This window comes from Choloepus didactylus, chromosome 20, assembly GCF_015220235.1.
Source record: "Choloepus didactylus isolate mChoDid1 chromosome 20, mChoDid1.pri, whole genome shotgun sequence".
NCBI classification, from domain to species: Eukaryota; Metazoa; Chordata; class Mammalia; order Pilosa; family Megalonychidae; genus Choloepus; species Choloepus didactylus.
This window is the reverse complement of record NC_051326.1, coordinates 34,655,749-34,673,237: the sequence shown is the minus strand read 5'-3', so window position 1 is coordinate 34,673,237 and position 17,489 is coordinate 34,655,749. Positions and strand designations below refer to the sequence as shown.

Sequence of the window (17,489 nt, the reverse complement as noted above, 5' to 3'; positions counted from 1 at the left end):
GTTTGAGGGAAACATTATCAGAATGGTAAGTTTTCCCCGGAAATGTATCCCCAAATGATGGTTTTCCCCAACTAGCTGCATCATCAGAACTTGAAATCAATTGCAGGGATTTTTTAATCTTCGTTTCTTTTCGTCCTTTCTCTCTCTCTTTCTCAGTTTGTTTGTTTAATTTAAACCAAAGCTTTCCGCTCCTTAGAATTTACAAAACCGCTTATTTTCTAAGCTTCTAGTGGTGCGTTGTTGGAGAGGGAAAGCCAGTGCGAGAGGTTTTTGAGATCGCTATTCTTCTTCTCTTGGGGCAAACATCCAATAATTTACAAGAACCGAAATGGTCTTGAACCGAGCAGGGCAGCGCCCGGGGTCAGCGCGGTCTCTGGGAATAAATTCATTCGGACAATTCCCGCTCCGTGTGCGCCGCATTGCCGCGATCCCGCAGGACCACTCGCTGCCGCCTTGCTCCGGCCGTTTGATTTTAGAAGGCTGCTTTTTAGCTGTCCAGAGCTTTTTCTCTCCATCTCTGAATCCAGAGCCGCCCAAGAAACACTTCGTGTGTGTGTGTGTGTGTGTGTGTGTGTGTGTGTGTGTGTGTGTGTGTGTTAAGTCATCAAAGAAGAAAAGCCGGAGTAGGAGAAGCAGATGGGCCCTGTGTGTGCGTAAAGGGCCCAGGTTGGGGCTGACTCCCACGGCTTCTGCACTGACCCTTCGGAAAGACTGAAGCTTTCTCATTCCAGGCGCTGGATTTTTGTTTGGGGAAGGGAGGTGGTCTTTGGGTTTTCTTGTGGGCAAATTCATTCTGAGTCCTTCCTTGAGGCCAAGTTAACCCGGTGCCCCGGAAAAACAAACAAACACGACCACAACCACCACAACAAAAGGCGCCTGCTAGAAGCGACTCTAAATGTACGCGGGAAGAGTGGCGGCGGGACGTGGAGACGCACTTCTGTGCCTCTGTAATCTCGCGCGTCCATCTGGCCCCAGGCGGGCGCGGGGGCGAGGGGCACGGGCGGGGCGCGCGCCCGTATCCAGAGGCGCGGGAACGCGCGCCCGCTCTCCTTCAGATTCACCTTGACTGTAGGGGGCCGGGGAATGGGTATATCGTCTCCCCCGAACTCTTCTCCCCACCCCCAGCCGCTATCTCCCCAGATTACAGCATGGGGCGGGGGATGGGGGGAGTGATGGCTGCAAATGAGCTCCGGGTCGCCGCAGCGACCGGGCAGCCGCGCGCTCTCTCCGCAGTGATGTCAACCGCATCCGCCGCAGCGCCCCCGCCCCCACCAGGGCCTGGGCTGCGCCCAGCTCGCGGAAATCTCAGCCCCGCGCCTCCGGCCGGGGTACGAGAAGCAGAGGGCGTGCCCCGTTCTCCCTGTGCCCCTCACTCCATTTGCAAATGCCGGAGAGAAAGGGAGTGGACAACCAGCGGTTCCATGGCAACTAGGGCGGAGGAAGGGGAGAAGGGAGGGAGCGGCCGGTGGATCCAGGTTTAGGTTTGAAGCCCAGGCCTGTGAAAGCAGCCTTCCGGGAACCGGTGGGGCCAGGGTTGCGTTAAGGGGCGAAAGGCATGGACCACTGCAGATGCCGCGTGTGTGGGCACGGTGAAAGCGCGCCCTGCTCCCAGGACAGAAATGGATAAACGGAAATGTGGGGGTGCGAATCACCTTTGCTTTGCCGCTCTTCCGAGCGCTCCCACTTCTCACTTTCCCCAAATCCGCATTTTCCTTGGCACTGCTCTTCCTGAGCAAGAAGGAGAGGGAGGTACCCGGGGGCAGTGAGAATGACGTGTGCTGGTGCAGAGAGGGGGTGGGGGGCTGCGGGCCGGGCTCTGTGGACAGGCTCCTAATCCTCTTGTTTTCGGTACAGTCAGCAGATGTGGCTTCTTTTAGCTGAATAATCCGTTAAAGGAATAATAATTTTTTTAAAAGGAGATCTACCTCACCTAAAGAGGACAGTGAACGAGATTAGGGCTTGGTAAGGATAAATTAAAAGGCTCCAAATTCCCTCTGTCCCTCTCTGCCTTCCTCTCCACCCACCCACCCCCCATCCCCCTCTCTCCCTCCTCCTTCTTCCCCATCCCCTGCAATCCGCACTCGACGCGAGTTCACGCTAAGGGTTGGATTTCCTGGCTGAACCGCAACTTGCGCTGCGCGTTATTATTATTCATCTGACGGTGCTGCCTCCACAACCTTTGCCTCCTGCGCTCCCTTCCTTTCCCCCGGCCGCCGCCGCCAGCAGTGCAGTCCCTCCTGCACGCATGCTCTGGTTCACCAAAGGGAGATGCTGAATTTTTTATCACGTTCATGACCATCATCATGATGCTGCTTATCATGGGTATCATTTCCTCCTGCCAGGTGGAGCGACCACCAGCGTTTTCTCGCCGCCCGCCCCTTACCCCAGCGAAGGAAGCAATTCGGGCTTGACCCTGACGGCCGCTCGCTAGATTCAGGTTTCCTTCGCCTCTCCACCTCCCATCCTTGTTCATCTGCATGTGTATTATCTTGATCGTTTTTATTCCAGCAGATCAATTGCCTTTCGTTGGTCTGGCTGAAACTCTGAGGACTGAGACCAGTCTCTAAAAAAAAGAACAAAACGATGAAGACCTTGTGTGGACACCCGGACTAAGCACCTTGGGCTGGGCGAGCAGGGAAGCAAGGGAGCGCAGGCTCCGGAACACAAGTCACTCCGCCTCCGAAGGGCACCCGCGCGGCGTGCTGACCTCTAAGGGTATTCGGGACTTAATTTTATTTATCCTTTTGGCATGCTTTATCAATGTCATTGTCGGGAGGGTTTATTTTTTTTTTCCGGGAAGGGAAGCTGCATCGTGGGAGATCCAGGTGGTTTTAACTTGGCGTTCCTGCTCCCCTGCCTCTCCTCCGAGGTGAGTGGGATGGGCCAGCTGGAGGGGATTGCGGTTGAGACGGTTGTTTTGGAGGGTTTGGTTTGGTTTGTTTGTTTGTTTAATGATTTTGTGGGATTTTTTTTTGTTTTTGTTTGTTTGTTTGCTCGGGTTGATAGGATGACAGGATGAGTTTTGCTGAGGATGAGAATATGGGTCCCTGTGGATCCGGAGAGTGGTCCCTGAGAAATTGAGGGGTCCATGTACATGCATAAGAAGGCGACAGAATTTGTGTGTAAACAGAGTGGAGAGAGAGAGGAGGATATGGAGGGAAGGGGCTTAAAATAATGTCTTATTGTCCGTTTGGCTTTGAGTACTCTAATCTTCTGTCCCTCTTCCCCTCCCTTTTTTTTTTTGACCCGGGGATCCAGCCACATTATACAAGAGTGACCTTTTAAATCTACGCCCACTCTTTACCAGGTAAAGCCCATTGACAGTGGGGTGGGGGGCGAGTAGAGAGTGGTAGGGGTGTTCCGAAGTCATATATATATTTTCTCTCTCTGTGTGTCTGTCTCTCTCTCTCTCCTCCCTCCTTCCTTCCCTCCCCCCAGTCTCCCCCGCTACCCCTCCCTCACTCTCCCCTTCTCTCTTTCTCTTCCTCCCTCCCACCTCCCTCCCTCCCTGCTGCATTTTGCATGAGCTATCTAGGTCATTAGCATTTTAGCGTATGCAAGACTTGACAAAGCTGGTGAGGGGCCAGATGGGCCTCGCTCTTATGTTGTTTTTTTTTTTCTTTTTTCCTTTTTTTTTTTTCCTTTCCTTTTTCCCCGTCACCACTTGGGACCTGAGCTAAAGGACTGCAGCAGGCGAGTTCCGGAAGGCTGATTCCCCAGATCCCGGGCCCGGACAGCCGCCGTTCGCCCCTTGCGGCACGCCCGGCCAGGCTGCGCCTGGACTCAGCTGTTTAGGTGAAGGCGGCGGCCGCGCGCCCTGCCCTGACAGCCGCCGCCAAGCCCCTGCTGCCCTCCTCGTTCCTTACCCTCTTCTTCCCCCTCCTTGCCCCCCTCCGTTTCCTGGGCTGAGCTGGGGGCGAAATGGGTGAGTAGGGTTTGCTGCGCTGGGGCGAGGTGGGGTTGGTGGTGTTTTTTCATTGTCTGGAGCTGCAGGGAAGGCAAGGCGCGGAGAGAGGGGCAAGGGTACTTCGGGTAATTAACACGCGGGAGGAACCCCTCCGTCCCCCACTTCCACCCACACCCCCCAACACTCCACCCCCTCCGCTTTGCAGGAAAAAGCCTGGATGCGAAAGGATGGGGGAGAACAAAGAGCCTTTGGAAGACGTTGCTGTTATCTCATTGTCTGTGTGATTGGGGGAGCTGCGGTAGGGAGGATGCTGTGGTCCTTTTCTCTCTGCACTCCTCCCACCCCCATCCCTCCCCCCGCTGTCAGTGCGCACGCACACGCAAGGCTTTTTATTTATTTTTCCCTTTTTCTCATTCCATCTTCTCCCCCCCTTCCTTTCTTTCCACTTTCCTTCCTTCCTCCTTTCCTCCCTCTTTTCCTTCCTCAGGAGACAGGCCTCTCTCTCCGTGTTCACAGCGGACCTTGATTTAAATGTCCATACAATTAAGGCACGCGGTGAATGCCAAGAATGGGGCTGGCTGAGCACCGTCTGTCCGCGAGGGCCCGCCAAGGAAGGAGCGACGGAGCCGAGGCGCCCTCCGCAGAGTTCAGCGCTGCGGCTCCGGGACGGGAGGGGTCTCGGGCTCCCGCTGGCCGGGCTGTACGGAATCTGAGCCCTTGGGGAGGGGAGGTGTGTAACTCATAAAAGACAGGGGCTCAGAGATGCAAACATGGAGACTTGGGGAGAAAAACAGAAGCTGATTCTGTGATGGAAGCACAGATCTGTGTATGCACAGATGCGTGGGGGGGGTTAGGGGGGTGTTGTCTGTGAGCACATGGAGGAGTGCTTCTGTGTGCACTCTGGGCTCGGGGTGCATCATATGTGGGTCGGTCCCTTCCTCCGTGGCTGTGTTTTTGTTCTGGGTTTAGCTTTTGGTTTGCCCTTTAAAAATAATCTGGCATTTAAAAGACTGGCCGACTGCGCCGGGGCCTGGACTGCGGATGTATTGTGTTGGACTTGAGGGCTGGGGATAGCCGATGGAAGGGAGAGGGTAGCTGTTTGCCACCCTTTGCAATAGAGCTGTAGGCACCTGATGGGCTTAAGGGAGTCATTGGGCTATGTGGGGAAGAAGGTACAAGCTCCTGGAGGGCTCACCAGCTCTTTCAAGGCTGAAGGCAAGGCCACGGCTCTAAGGAACGCCTCACTTCCTCATTGCGGCTGTTATTGCAGTTTCAGGCAGAGATCCAGGAGATGCAGAGGAAGGGAGAGGCGCAATAGCCTGTGTGTACTGGAGGGAGGGATGCACCCTCCCTTCAGAAGGAAAAACAGAATGTGCACAGGGCGGGGGGTCTGGTGAAAGCCTATTATGAAAGAGGCAGTCAGGGACTGGAAAGGATTAAACCTCCCTCATCTTGAACAACCTGTGCCCCAAATCATGCCTTCCCTCTCATCACCAGACCTAGCACAGCAGCTGGTCCTAGAAAACCCCCTCTTACTGCAGATCCTGTCCCATCTCCTGCTCTGTCACAACCCCCAAGCTGCAGTGGATGGTGGCAAGACCTAAACTCATTCATTTCCAGGTGGAAAAATGGAGGAGGGGCAGGTCCCTGAAGTAGATAGAGACGAAGCAGGAGAGAAAGGAGGCCAGGCACCAGATCTTCCTACCCAGGAAGGCTGTTGTATCCCTTCCCCCACCCAAACAGAGGCCTGTATTTGCAAGTCCAAGGCCATAGGTGTGTTTAGGAGTGTGTAGTGAAGGGTCTGTAGTCCCAGTTTAATTTGATTCCTGACACAATAATCAAGGGCCTAAAAAGTCTCAGTTGCAGCTTACTCAGGACCTCTTGCCTCTCCAAAGCCTCAGTCTAGCCCACTAAATAAGTATTCAGTGATACCATGAATCAATACCCTGTACCCACTCTCCTCTCTAACCTCATTTCCTCACAGATATTTATTGGGTACCTCCTATGTGCCAATTATTGTGAAATTATTATATTTTAGGTTCTTCATTTGCCCTCCTAAGAGGGTGTTTGAAGGCAGAAAGGCTGAGGTTACATGTGCTGCACCCCGCCTAGCCACTCCCAGAACCTCTTCTGGGTCTGCTGAAATATACCATGACTTGCTTACCCTTGCAGAAAAAAGGGTGCAGTATACATCATGCAAACTGCAGGCATTATGCTCCCCCTCAGGTCCAAGAAGGCATAACTGGCTGTAGAACAGAAAGGGAAAGCAGCTTCTCTCACTCCTGAGCCTTAGCAAAGGTTGTCCTAAGAGGCACCGGCAGTCATTGCCTCCAAAATATACCTCCCTTGAAAATAGGGTCCTCCTGATGTTCATAAAATGGAAAGCAGTCAAGGTACTGTGCCTCACTGGGATGTAAAACCCTTTACCTCTCCCCTCTCTCTTCAATTGAGAAGGGTTCTCTGAGGTTCTTTTAGGTATGGTTTAAGCCTCTGATGACCAAACCCATTGCCCCACATTGTCCACATTAGTGAGCCTCTTCTCAGTAATTGCTTTCCCTTAATTCCTTCAGACATTGATGTACCCTTTGCTGATGTGCCCTCCATGTGCCCTCCGGTGAAATTTCCAGATGCCTCCCGGAGTAATGCCCCTTTTAAGTGGAAACCTAGCACACTTCTCCCTGAGAGCTTAAACCACAGGCACCATAGACAAGGCCTGTAAGGAGAATTCATGATGGGAGGGGCGTTGTTTTTTTGTTTTTGTTTTTGTTTTGTTTTTTTTTTAATTACTTATGTAAACTCTTGTTCCAGAAAGCTTTACGTGTGGCAGTGTTCTGGGTTTGCGGGGTCTGTGTGCATCAGTGTGGGTATTTTCCTGTGTTCACAAGGTCTCATTACAAAATGTGTTTTCATGTGGGGCTTTAATAGCTGAAAATGGCAAAAAGATGTATGGCCCACGCCCCTTGTGAAATTTTGAGGCTCCTTCTTTGCTCACCAAGGTACATGGGGTGATGGTCAGCCCTAACTTTTCCCCTTCCTCTCTATTTGGGTCCTATATATGCTCAGCAGTATTTATGCAAGAAAACTTCTTACAGATTTCTGCTCCTTCAAAGCCTTTCCTTAACTCTCAACATCATCTGCTCCCCTATCCATCTATTTAATCCCCTGTAAATACATTCTACGGCTTAAATGAAGGAAAAATATTTTTAATGTTATTTGATTTTATCTCAATTTTATTATAATTGTTAATAAATATTTTGAAGGAAATATAAATAAAGTGAATGAGTTGAAGGAAGTGCTGACTGAATAGTTAAGAAGATTCCCATCGGTTTGCATACACCACCGTCGTTATAGTCATCATATTTCTTGAACTCCTACCAAGCTCATAAATTTTTAAGGTTATTGTACCTGATACTTTAAGATAGATTTAGAAATGTTTCAAAGGAAAAAATTGATAATATTCTTATTCCCCCTGCCAGAGATGGCCCAAATCTCTGTTTAAATGGAAAAGAAACTGATCCTTTAACAGAGGCAAAGGTAAACTCATTTTAAGTTCCTTCTATTACCAAAGTGGGGGAGGGGAGCTTTTGTTGATGCATGAAGAGCCTTAGCCTGAGAAATAAGTGTTTGGGGGAGGGGTATGATCTCAGCAGACATATGCCCATAAATACACATATATGCATACATTTTCTCACATAACCATATCCATGGCTAATATTTATAGGAAGACATTTAACCACAAAAAACATCCATCCATCCATCCATACTGTCTCCAAAGAGAAATGATTTTCTCTTTCCCTCTATTGAACTTACATAATACTCCTCCCCACCCCACCCCACCCCTTTTTTTTCTAACCTTAGAATAGAGTCCTCTGGGGGCAGCTGCAAAGCGTTCTCCCTGGGACAGATGGAGCCTCCCCTTCCTCATCGACTCTGTGGGTGGTTTTAGAGCCTCATGAGTCAACATGGGCTGACTGAGGGGTTGTGCTGGCTGTATGTGTTTGAGGTTTGACTGGCTGACTCACGGAGATGAGTATGTCAATAATAACAACGATGAGAATCGTGATATCTAATAAAGATTTTTTTTCTTCCAAATCCCATCTACAATTCTTTCATTGGGTTTTTTTTGCCAAACTCCTAGTCAATTTTAAATTTTACTTCAGTTAAAAAAAAAAAAGAAGAAAACATAATTGCATCTACGTAGAACTAGAATAAGGAAAAGCACTTCAAATGAGATATATTGGAGGCAATATGCACTGTTTTGTGCTACAGTTTGCGGGTCTGTGCCAGAGCCGGAGTGAAGATCTGCAAGCACCAAATTTAGATGACCTGAAAAAAAACAGGCCTTATTGAGCGAGAAATGTTCCAGGTCAAAAATGAAGTACCAGCAACTCTCAGTGGGTTCGTCTTCTCATTTTCTTATCCTTTCTCCCTTTAAATGGAAAGGTTCCCAAGAAATGAGGGCCTGGGTCACGACTACAGACACCCCCAAAATAAACTTCGAGAATAAATAGGTGCTTTCTCCTCTCAAAATCAAAGTGTGAAAGGGGGTTATTTTAAATTAAAATCCAATCTATGTGTTGCCTGAACATAGAAAATATTGTGACCTAGGGCCTAGGAGGCAATATTTTTGCTGGAAGTTCATTTTTCTACTTCGTGAAACGTTTTCAAGACAGTTCTTCACCAAGAGGCGGGCGAGTCTGTCCGTCTTTGCCCCGTGCGGCGGCTCTGCGAGGTCGGCCTCCGCGCGGTGGCCCCGCGCTTTCCCCGCTGCAGCGAACCCTCATCCACGGCTTCCTAGTGACCAGTTTTCCAATGCGAATGAAGATTTTTCTTTTATCTTTTCTTATAATGCACCCGAGACATCTCAATTGAGCAAGACGAGGATTAACAAGCGCTGGTTTTCTTTTTTCTTTTTGCTCCCGTTTCCCCGGCTTTTTTTTTTCCCCCCGAATCACGAAGATTTGGGGCCCCTAAAACTTGGGGTCGGAGGATGGATGGGGATTCCGCAATTCCCAGAGCTTTGGACTAATCCGAGGGGCCGGTAGAGACGAGATTAGTTTTCAGTCCAATTCCAGGATGCGCCACAGGCCGAGGTCCACAGGTGCTGCGTGTCCCCGGCGGGCGCGAGGCCCGGGAGGCGCAGGGCTCAGGCGCCGTGGCGGGACCACCAACCCGCGCTGGATGGTTCCACTTGCTTCCCTTTTCCGCCCACCTCCGTTCCCTCAGTTTCGCTCTAGCGTCTTGTGGACACTCGACGGCCAGAGTCAGAAATTATTACCGAAGCGGGGGTAGGAATGGGGGCCGAGTCAGGGCGGCGTCTTCAGCTCCGAAGGACAGGACTTGCCAAATCAAACGACTTCTCAGAAGGAAATGTCATCTCCCCTCACCATCCCCGCGCCCTCCGAGCCGCAGGCCTTGGGCCTAGACTCCCAGCCCTTCCCCGAGGGCTCACCGCGCGCTTCCTTTGCGTGAGGAGGGCCAGGAGCTCGGTTCACGTCGGTCCCTCGGTCCCCAGCATCCTCTCCCCTCATCCTCCTCCCGCCTTCTTTCCGTCCACTCCCAGACCCCCCGCCTAGACGACCTCGTCCCGCGCCCTGGAAACCCTGGGGCCTTAGAGTGTGCGGGAAAGAGAAGCAGGCGAGCGCAGCAGGAAGGAGAAGGACGGCTAGGTTGGGAGAGGAACCTGCCGTGGAAAAATCACTTCTCGGCCCCTCCCTTGGCTCTCCATCAGCAGAGAGCTGGTGAAAGAGCTTTAGGGGTGGGTTTTTTTGGGGGGGAAAGGGAGAATTTTCGCCTCAGTCCATCCTCGTGACTCTTTTTACGCCGGCCCAGCCAACCCAACTCAGTCCCCACCATGCCTGTTTCCAGGAGCGGGGCATCTCCCAGCAACTTCACTGACCCTCGGCGACAGGGCCTCACTATCCCCCAACGCCCTCCCTCCCCCACCCTCACAACACCCGCTGAAGAAGCCACACACACCCACAAAATCCTGAACCCAGAAGAAAAACAACACATTTCTCCTTCAGCCTTAGCGCTAGTCTCAGATCCTGCCAGAGGGAATGGAGCCGCTTGGAAACTGGTTTGAATGAGAGAGGCAGAGATGCTTTTCCTGTCTTCTTGAACCACCAAGCCTCAGTCCCTTCTAAGGCAGAAAGAGATGCAGCCATTCCCATCGACAGGGCATGCTCTCTTTTTAAAAATGATCTGAAATGTCTTCCTTTTCCTCCTGTTTTGGGCCCTCCTCATTCCAGCCCAGGGTGCGAAGAGAAGAAGACTCCTTTGGGTTAACAGGCATTGCCCGGAAATAACCTTCAGAGCCTGGGTCTCAAGGTCATGTGCCTGAGAACAGGAGGCCCAGTTAGCCTGCAAAGGCCCAGAAAGTGCCTGACAAAGATTGTACCCCCCAAAGCTTCTGACACACAGGCAGGGGCACCTAGACTTCATGGGGGATGGGGGGTGGGGGTGGGGGGTGGGGAAGGCGTAGCTTCATCCCCCTCCCACTCTTACACAGATTGATGTGGCAATATTTATCCCCATTTAATTGAGACACTGGTTTAATTTCAGATTGTTTCAGCTTAGGGCCCAGTGGGGTTTTCTGCAGTTCTTTTCCCCAATGCCTCTACAGAAACTAATTGCTGTTAATATCCAATTTTGGCTTTATTATTCGTTAGCCAATTATGTATCCCATAGCCCAGGCCCCTTGCTGCTCACTGCCTCTGCTGGAATCAGTGAACGCTATGCCTGGCTGTTGCTTTTTTTCCTTTGCCTATTCAAACTCTCTCCCCTACCCCAGATGATTTATTTGGCACATCAGTCATTTTGTTTGTTTCTTAGCCCAGCACTAGCCAAGTTGGGGGAGATTTCTTTAAGGCTTTTTCCCCTTTTGAAGGAAATGTCTTCTTTGCAGTTGAAGGAAATAATTTCCTTTTTTTAAAAAAAGAAAATTCGCGTTTTCTCACTCACTCTTTACTCCCTCTGAGCTTTCTTTTCCTGCAGCCGTTTTTGTAGTAGCATTTTTTCCGTCAAAAGAAAGGGCAGCATCGCGGGATCCGGGCTCCCCTCCCCCCTGCCCACTCTCCTCCTCACCTCCCTGGTATAATCCGAGCACACCACCTTAAACCCACTACACGGACGGAGCACCATGGACTCACACGGAGCACCTGACGGCATCATTCCACATTTCTAGGAGGGAAACTCGAAAAAAGCTATTTGGGAAAGGCACCATGTTCAGAGATCATGAGGGGAGGGAAGCTCTCACCTCCTCCCCCACAGATGCCCGGGAAACTGCTCCTGCCTCTCACCACATGCTCTTTCCTGCTTTTCCTTTCGGCCATGCAGAGCTGACGCAACTGGGGGCAAAAGCTTTTTTTTTTTTTTTTTAAAAAAAAAGATATTCTTTTGCTCGTCTTATTTGTGTGCTCTGGGTTCACTGATATATGGAAGCAAGAACTTCCCATTACTGGTCCACCGGAAACAGGAAAATAAAAGTAAAGATCATAACGACAGCAGGAAGATCCTTCTTTGAGTGCTTCCCCTCCTTCCCTCATTTTCGAAACAATCCTTTAGATGCTGTAATGTACCCTTACATCTATGTCTAGCAGTTCTATAGCAACCTGCACAGTGTCAGCATCAGAATCGAATGGAAAGAAAACAAAACAGAGCAGCTGGCTTCAGCTGAGGCCTCCCATTGCCGGCTGGAAGCTTGGGCCCATTCTGATGAAGCCAGGCTGGAGGCTTTCATGATGGCCTGGGAATCCTGTGGTCAGATTTTTCGTAGGGGGGAGTGGGTGGTGAGTGTTGGGTAAGTTGGGACATTGTTAAGAAGGTGCCTTACACATAAGGCTCAATAAATACCATCCAAATTGGATGTAATTAAATTAGCAGCAGCTGTTCTTCTGCTTTTCCTGCAGAAAAGCTACAATTATGCATTAAGGCCTCTTGGGCAACAGATGAGTGGCATCATAGGGAAGGAAGGAGCTTAAAAATGTTTCTGGTTCATCCCAACTCCTCTCCTCATCCGCTACTTAAATTATCCCAGACATGTGGAGTTTTATTTTCAAATAGGTCACTCGTGGTAAAGAGAGTACAAAACCATGCCCAGCCCTAGATGTAATTTCTAAGAATGAAAAACTCTTCTTTAGAACCCTGCCATCTTCCTTCCTTTTACTTTCTAGTGGCCCTTATTCTCAAATTTCCCCCTTCCCCACCTCCAATTTACATCTCATTCAAAGTCTTCCCCACTGGGGTATGTCCTAAATGTCATAATCATAATAATCATCAACTTCTGTTTCCTTCTACTCTTCCTCTCCCCAGCCCCTTAAAGACGTCTGTGTTCTCGGAAGTTCAAGAGGGGTTAAGAGAAAAACAGTAAGGCTAAACCATTTCACACTAATATGTGAATTGCTTTAAACAGACTCTTAACTTTCCCAGAGATATTTACATTTTAGAAGAATCATTTACATAACAAGTGAAATTCTGAAGGAGTTTCTTGTAAAGGCACCTAGAGGAGGGAAGTCAGAATGCATCAACTTCTCCACTTTTTATGTGAGGATAGCGTCATCACCCTTCCATTCCAAACACAACACTAGCTATCCTTTCAAGCACATACATATGACATAGTTTAAAAGGAAACACATTAACAGAATCCAAAATTAATTCTCTGCCTCTCCAAGCTCTTACATTATACAAGTACCAATTGAAGGCAAATAGAAGCATCCTGAGCCTTTAAAAGAGATACCTGTGATTTTTGCATGATAAATAAGTATCACTGTAGGTTAAAGCCACCATGTTTTAGCAAATTTGAAGGTAGCCCTTTCACGTTACTTTGCATAATTGTGAACTCTGATTTCATGGTTTCAACGAAGGATATTTAATTAATCCTTTGACTATATACTGGACTATGTGATACACAAAGTACCCAATTCACCGCAGCTACCCAAAGTAGACTCAGGTCTAGCCCCAGGCAAAAATAGGAATGGGACAAAGCTTGACTTTGGCACTTTCCAGGGTTGAATTTGTTCACACTTCTCTCTTCAGTCAGCTCTTCCATTGTCTAACCAGAACCCTCCCATCGTAACATTCCAATCAAAGTTTGCCTGTCCTGTGTCTCACCCCCACAGTCACCTATGTTTCAAACAATTGCAAAGCCAGGACTCGTGAGCAAGTTGTTGTAGGGCAAGAAGCAAAACATGTTATTAGGTTTTTAGTGCAAGTGCAGCAAATACAGAAACTGCCTGCACAGATCCCCACCAGCCTCTTGGAAAATTTTGACTTGGAAAATGTCAAATGTCCTCCTCTTCTTTCCATTCTCCCCCTTCTACCTCAGTATCTTGCCACCTCCATGTGGACAATTAATAGCAACAGCAGAAGATGAAAGGCTACTAGCGTGATCTTTCTCCAAGCCCAAAGTGCATCCCTATTGTGTTTAAGCCTGTCTTATCCAATTCCTGAGTCACTCATCATACTATTGACTAAAAACTATCCAAGACAGCATTTGAAACAGCTTGGAAAATTATTTAATGTGGTCCCAAGGCCTCTCAGAAGCCTGGAGGGACTTGGTCTCTTCCATTTTTTTTTTTTTTGAAGCTTCTAGAATATCAAAAATTAATAAATATCAAAGCAGGGTCACAAAAATTATAGTACATGTCTTTGTTTATATTTAATTAATATATATTTATTTGATTAATATCTTCTTTCAATTGTGTCAGTGTACCTATGCTGTATATATAGCATCCTCCCAAAATATTTTAAAAAGTCTAAATATGAGGCCCTTTGTGATTCTGACACCCAGGCAAAAGGCTCTGTGTGCTCAGGCCTCCAGCCCTGAAGAAAATCTAGCATGGTAGCTAAAACTGGAAGTGGGATTATCAGATTACCTCTGTTTGATTCTTGGCTCCATCACTAGACTATGTGACATTGGATAAGTTACTAAAATGCTCTGAGCATCCTCTATGGAAGGGTGATGATAATAATGGCATCTACTTCATAGAGTTGCTACCAGGATTACATGAAATAATACATGTAAAAATATTCAGCATAGCACAAGGCACTATTCAATAGAAATAGAATGCAAGCCATACATGGAATTTTTAATTTTCTAGTAGGCACATTTATAAAAGTAAAAAGAAACACGTGCAATTAATTTTAATAATACATTTTACTTTACCCACTATACCCAAAATATTTCAATTTCCACATGCAATCAATATAAAAATTATTGAGATATTTACCATTGTTTTAAGTCATACTAAATCCTCAAAATCTGATGTATATTCTACATTTACAGCACATCTCAATTCTGATACTAAGCTTTCATCAGCAATACTTGATTTGCATTTAGATTTCATAAAATTTATAGTCAAAAAAGTAAATTCACATACTCAAGTTACTTCCAACCATTCTTTAAAATTTCCAAATAACTGAATACAGTATCTGTTTTTACATTTAAATTAAGAATTAAAAAGTCAGTTCCAAAGCTCATCACTGCAAAGGAGAGGCTAAAACTGCTTATAATTGTGCCTAAGAGTCTCCCCCTGAGTGCCTCTCTGTTGCTCAGATGTGGCCCTCTCTCTCTAGCTAAGCCACCTCGGCAGGTGAACTCACTGCCCTCCCCCCTACGTGGAATCTGACTCCCAGGGGTGTAAATCTCCCTGGTAATGCAGGATATGACTTCAGGGGATGAATCTGGACCCGACATCGTGGGATTGAGAACATCTTCTTGACCAAAAAGGGGTGGGCATTCTTATGCACTATATAGATAGCCCTTTTTAGGTTTTAATGCACTGGAATAGCTAGAAGTAAATACCTGAAACTATCAATCTGCAACCCAGTAGCCTTGACTCTTGAAGACAATTGTATAGCAATGTAGCTTACAAGGGGTGACAGTGTGATTATGAAAACTTTATGGATCACACTCCCTTTATTCAGTGTATGGCTGGATGAGTAGAAAAATGGGGACAAAAACTAAATGAAAAATAAGGTGGGAGGGGGGTTGTTTTGGATGTTCTTTACTTTCATTTTTTATTCTTATTTTCACTTTTTCTGGTACAGGGGAAATGTTCAAAAAATAGATTGGGGTGATGAATGCACAACTATATGATGGTACTGTGAACAACTGATTGTACACTTTGGATGATTGTATGGTATGTGAATATATCTCAATAAAATTGAATTTTTAAAAAAAGTCAGTTCCTTGGTTGCAGTAGCTGCATTTCAATGCTCAGAGGTTACATGTGGTTGATGGTTACTGTACAGACAGCAGGTTTTAACCTGATACCTAGCATGGAGTAAGTGCTCAGTAAATGTTCACTGACCATTTCTCTCTCTGGGCTCCATCCCTCCTCAGACACAGGAACAACTCCTTCTCTTCCTTCGGATTCCAAATTGGAAGCCAGGGCTGTCATTTGCTCCGTGCACGGCCTGCAAGATGAGTCCTGGCTCAGCATCTCCAAGGCCTCCTCCAGGTACAATTTCACAATCACTGATGTGGCCATTTGCCAGGAGCATCTTCCTAACATTCCCCACTCTAATTCTAGGAAGTCTTTAGGAACCTCCAGGCTTATTTTGCTATGTGTATGTGTGTAAGGAGTGGGGATAACAAGGCTTTTGTGGAAAGTTATTCTTGGAAACAATAACATCTGTGCAGCAGAAATAACAGGATTGATATGGTCATAGTAGTGACTGTTGTTTGTTCCAATACAAAGACCAAATTGTGTATGAAAGAAACAGATTTGAGTGTGGGACATAGTATTTAATTTCATTCTGTGCTAATTTCTCTTACTGTTAATTACAAACCTTCTCAGCCACCCCTGTATTCACTTTTTCAACAAATATTTATTGAAACCTCATGTTTCAAATGCTTAGGTGGACCAAGAGAGATATGTGGCTAAATAAGACTCACTCCTGGCCCTCAATGAGCTCACAGTTCAGTAGAGAAGATAAGACAAATACATAAACAAGTATGACAAAGCAAAATATGACCAGTGCCATATAAGAGAGACAGTAAAAATGCAAAAGAGTTCCAGTGAAAGAGAAACATATTCCAACAAGAGGATGAGGGAGACTTCAAGAGGCAGGTGGGATTTGGAGTGGGGTGGGGTGGAAGATTAGCAGGATCACCATCACAGAGGTGAGAAAGTTTTGCTGAACTGAGAATAGGTATAATGACAACACAGCAGAAAAAAGTTTGGGGCCAGATCACATGCAGGAAAAGAGCTGCCCTAGATGAGCTGATCTTGTAAACTACTGTGGGGCCCCAGATTTCCACCCCAAGTTTCATTCTAGTGGATACAGACTTCATTTTCCCAGTGGAGTAGAACTCATAGCTATTGGACTTTCTATACTTCCAGGGCTTGGAAGACTTCTTGGAAACACTATTTACTTTGCTGGAATCATGGGAAACATGTTCAGTTTGCTCTCTGAGATGACTGTGCTTTGCCTTTGATGGGATCTCTGGAAGGAGGTACATGGAATGCCTTGAAACCAAAGCACTGTCCCCAAGAGTGAAACCTGTGAGCCTCCACCTTCCACAGCTTCACCTACCTGTGAACTCTGACATCACTTTTGCAGATTCTGATGCAATCTTGACATATGGAGGGGCACCAGGAGGCCCTTACCCACCAGTGGATGAAGACATGCTATCCTAAATTTATATCAGGTTGTGCCCTGGTCACCTGCATGTACACTGATTATCATGTATATCCCTATTACCTGGTTGTATTTGCTCATACCTTCAAACTCTTCTTCTTTGTTTGGGTCTCTGAAATTTTCCTCCATCTTGCATGCCTCCAGCTCCTGGGAACTAGGATTAACCTCCAGAAGACTCCTATTCCAAATCTGATGAACCGCTTGAAATAACAGTACTTTCACATACCTGATTCTAAGTTCTAACATATTATTCAGAACTCTTGTGATTGCAAATGACAGAAACCTTATCTGAACCAGCTTAAATGCTAAGAGGAATGTGTTGTCTCATGCAACTCTGTATTAGAATCTAGCTATGCATCAGAGACTCAGACATCTTTGTTTGATTCTCTTGTCTCTGCTCCCCTCTGCACACATTTAATTTTTCTCTCTTTCTGCAAACTGGCTTCTGCTTCTTATGTCCAACAGCAAGAAACATAGCCGTTGATATTTCCCAGGATTTATATTTTATAGCCCAGCTTAGGTCAGATGCTCAACCCTGGGAAAATCACTTTGATCAAAGGAATGAATACCCCAAATGATCAAGTTTGAGTTTGATGTTGTGATGGTTAAGTTCATGTGTCAACATGGCCATGTTATGGTGTCCAATTGTTTGATCAAGCAAACACTGGCCTGTTTGTTACTGTGAGGCTATTTCATAGATTTAAGTCACTAGTAAGTTGATTGCACCTATGGCTTATTACATCTACAACCAACTGAAGAGATTGTCTTCAACAATGAAAGAAGTCTCATCCAATCATTTGAAGACTTTAAAAGGAGAAGTGATGATTTCAGCAGTCAAAAGGGAGAATTTCCATCTCTACTTCACCCAGCCAGCTTCTCCCGGAGAATTCATAGAAAACCTTCATGGGAGTTCTGAGATTATGGCCTGTACTATGGA

General features: G+C 47.1%; 1 long non-coding RNA gene across 2 annotated transcripts; it reads left to right on the top strand.

Moving 5' to 3' along the window:
* Nucleotides 1-2,805: 2,805 nt before the first annotated feature.
* On the top strand, nt 2,806-17,251 carry LOC119516942. 2 transcript variants are annotated; one of them, XR_005213412.1, is made up of 5 exons: nt 2,806-2,869; nt 3,259-3,307; nt 3,677-3,925; nt 15,252-15,369; nt 16,255-17,251. It is a non-coding gene; the product is annotated as an uncharacterized LOC119516942 (long non-coding RNA). The 2 variants fall into 2 exon arrangements; XR_005213413.1 differs by having other exon boundaries at nt 2,836-2,869; nt 3,683-3,925.
* The last annotated feature ends 238 nt before the right edge of the window (nt 17,252-17,489 follow it).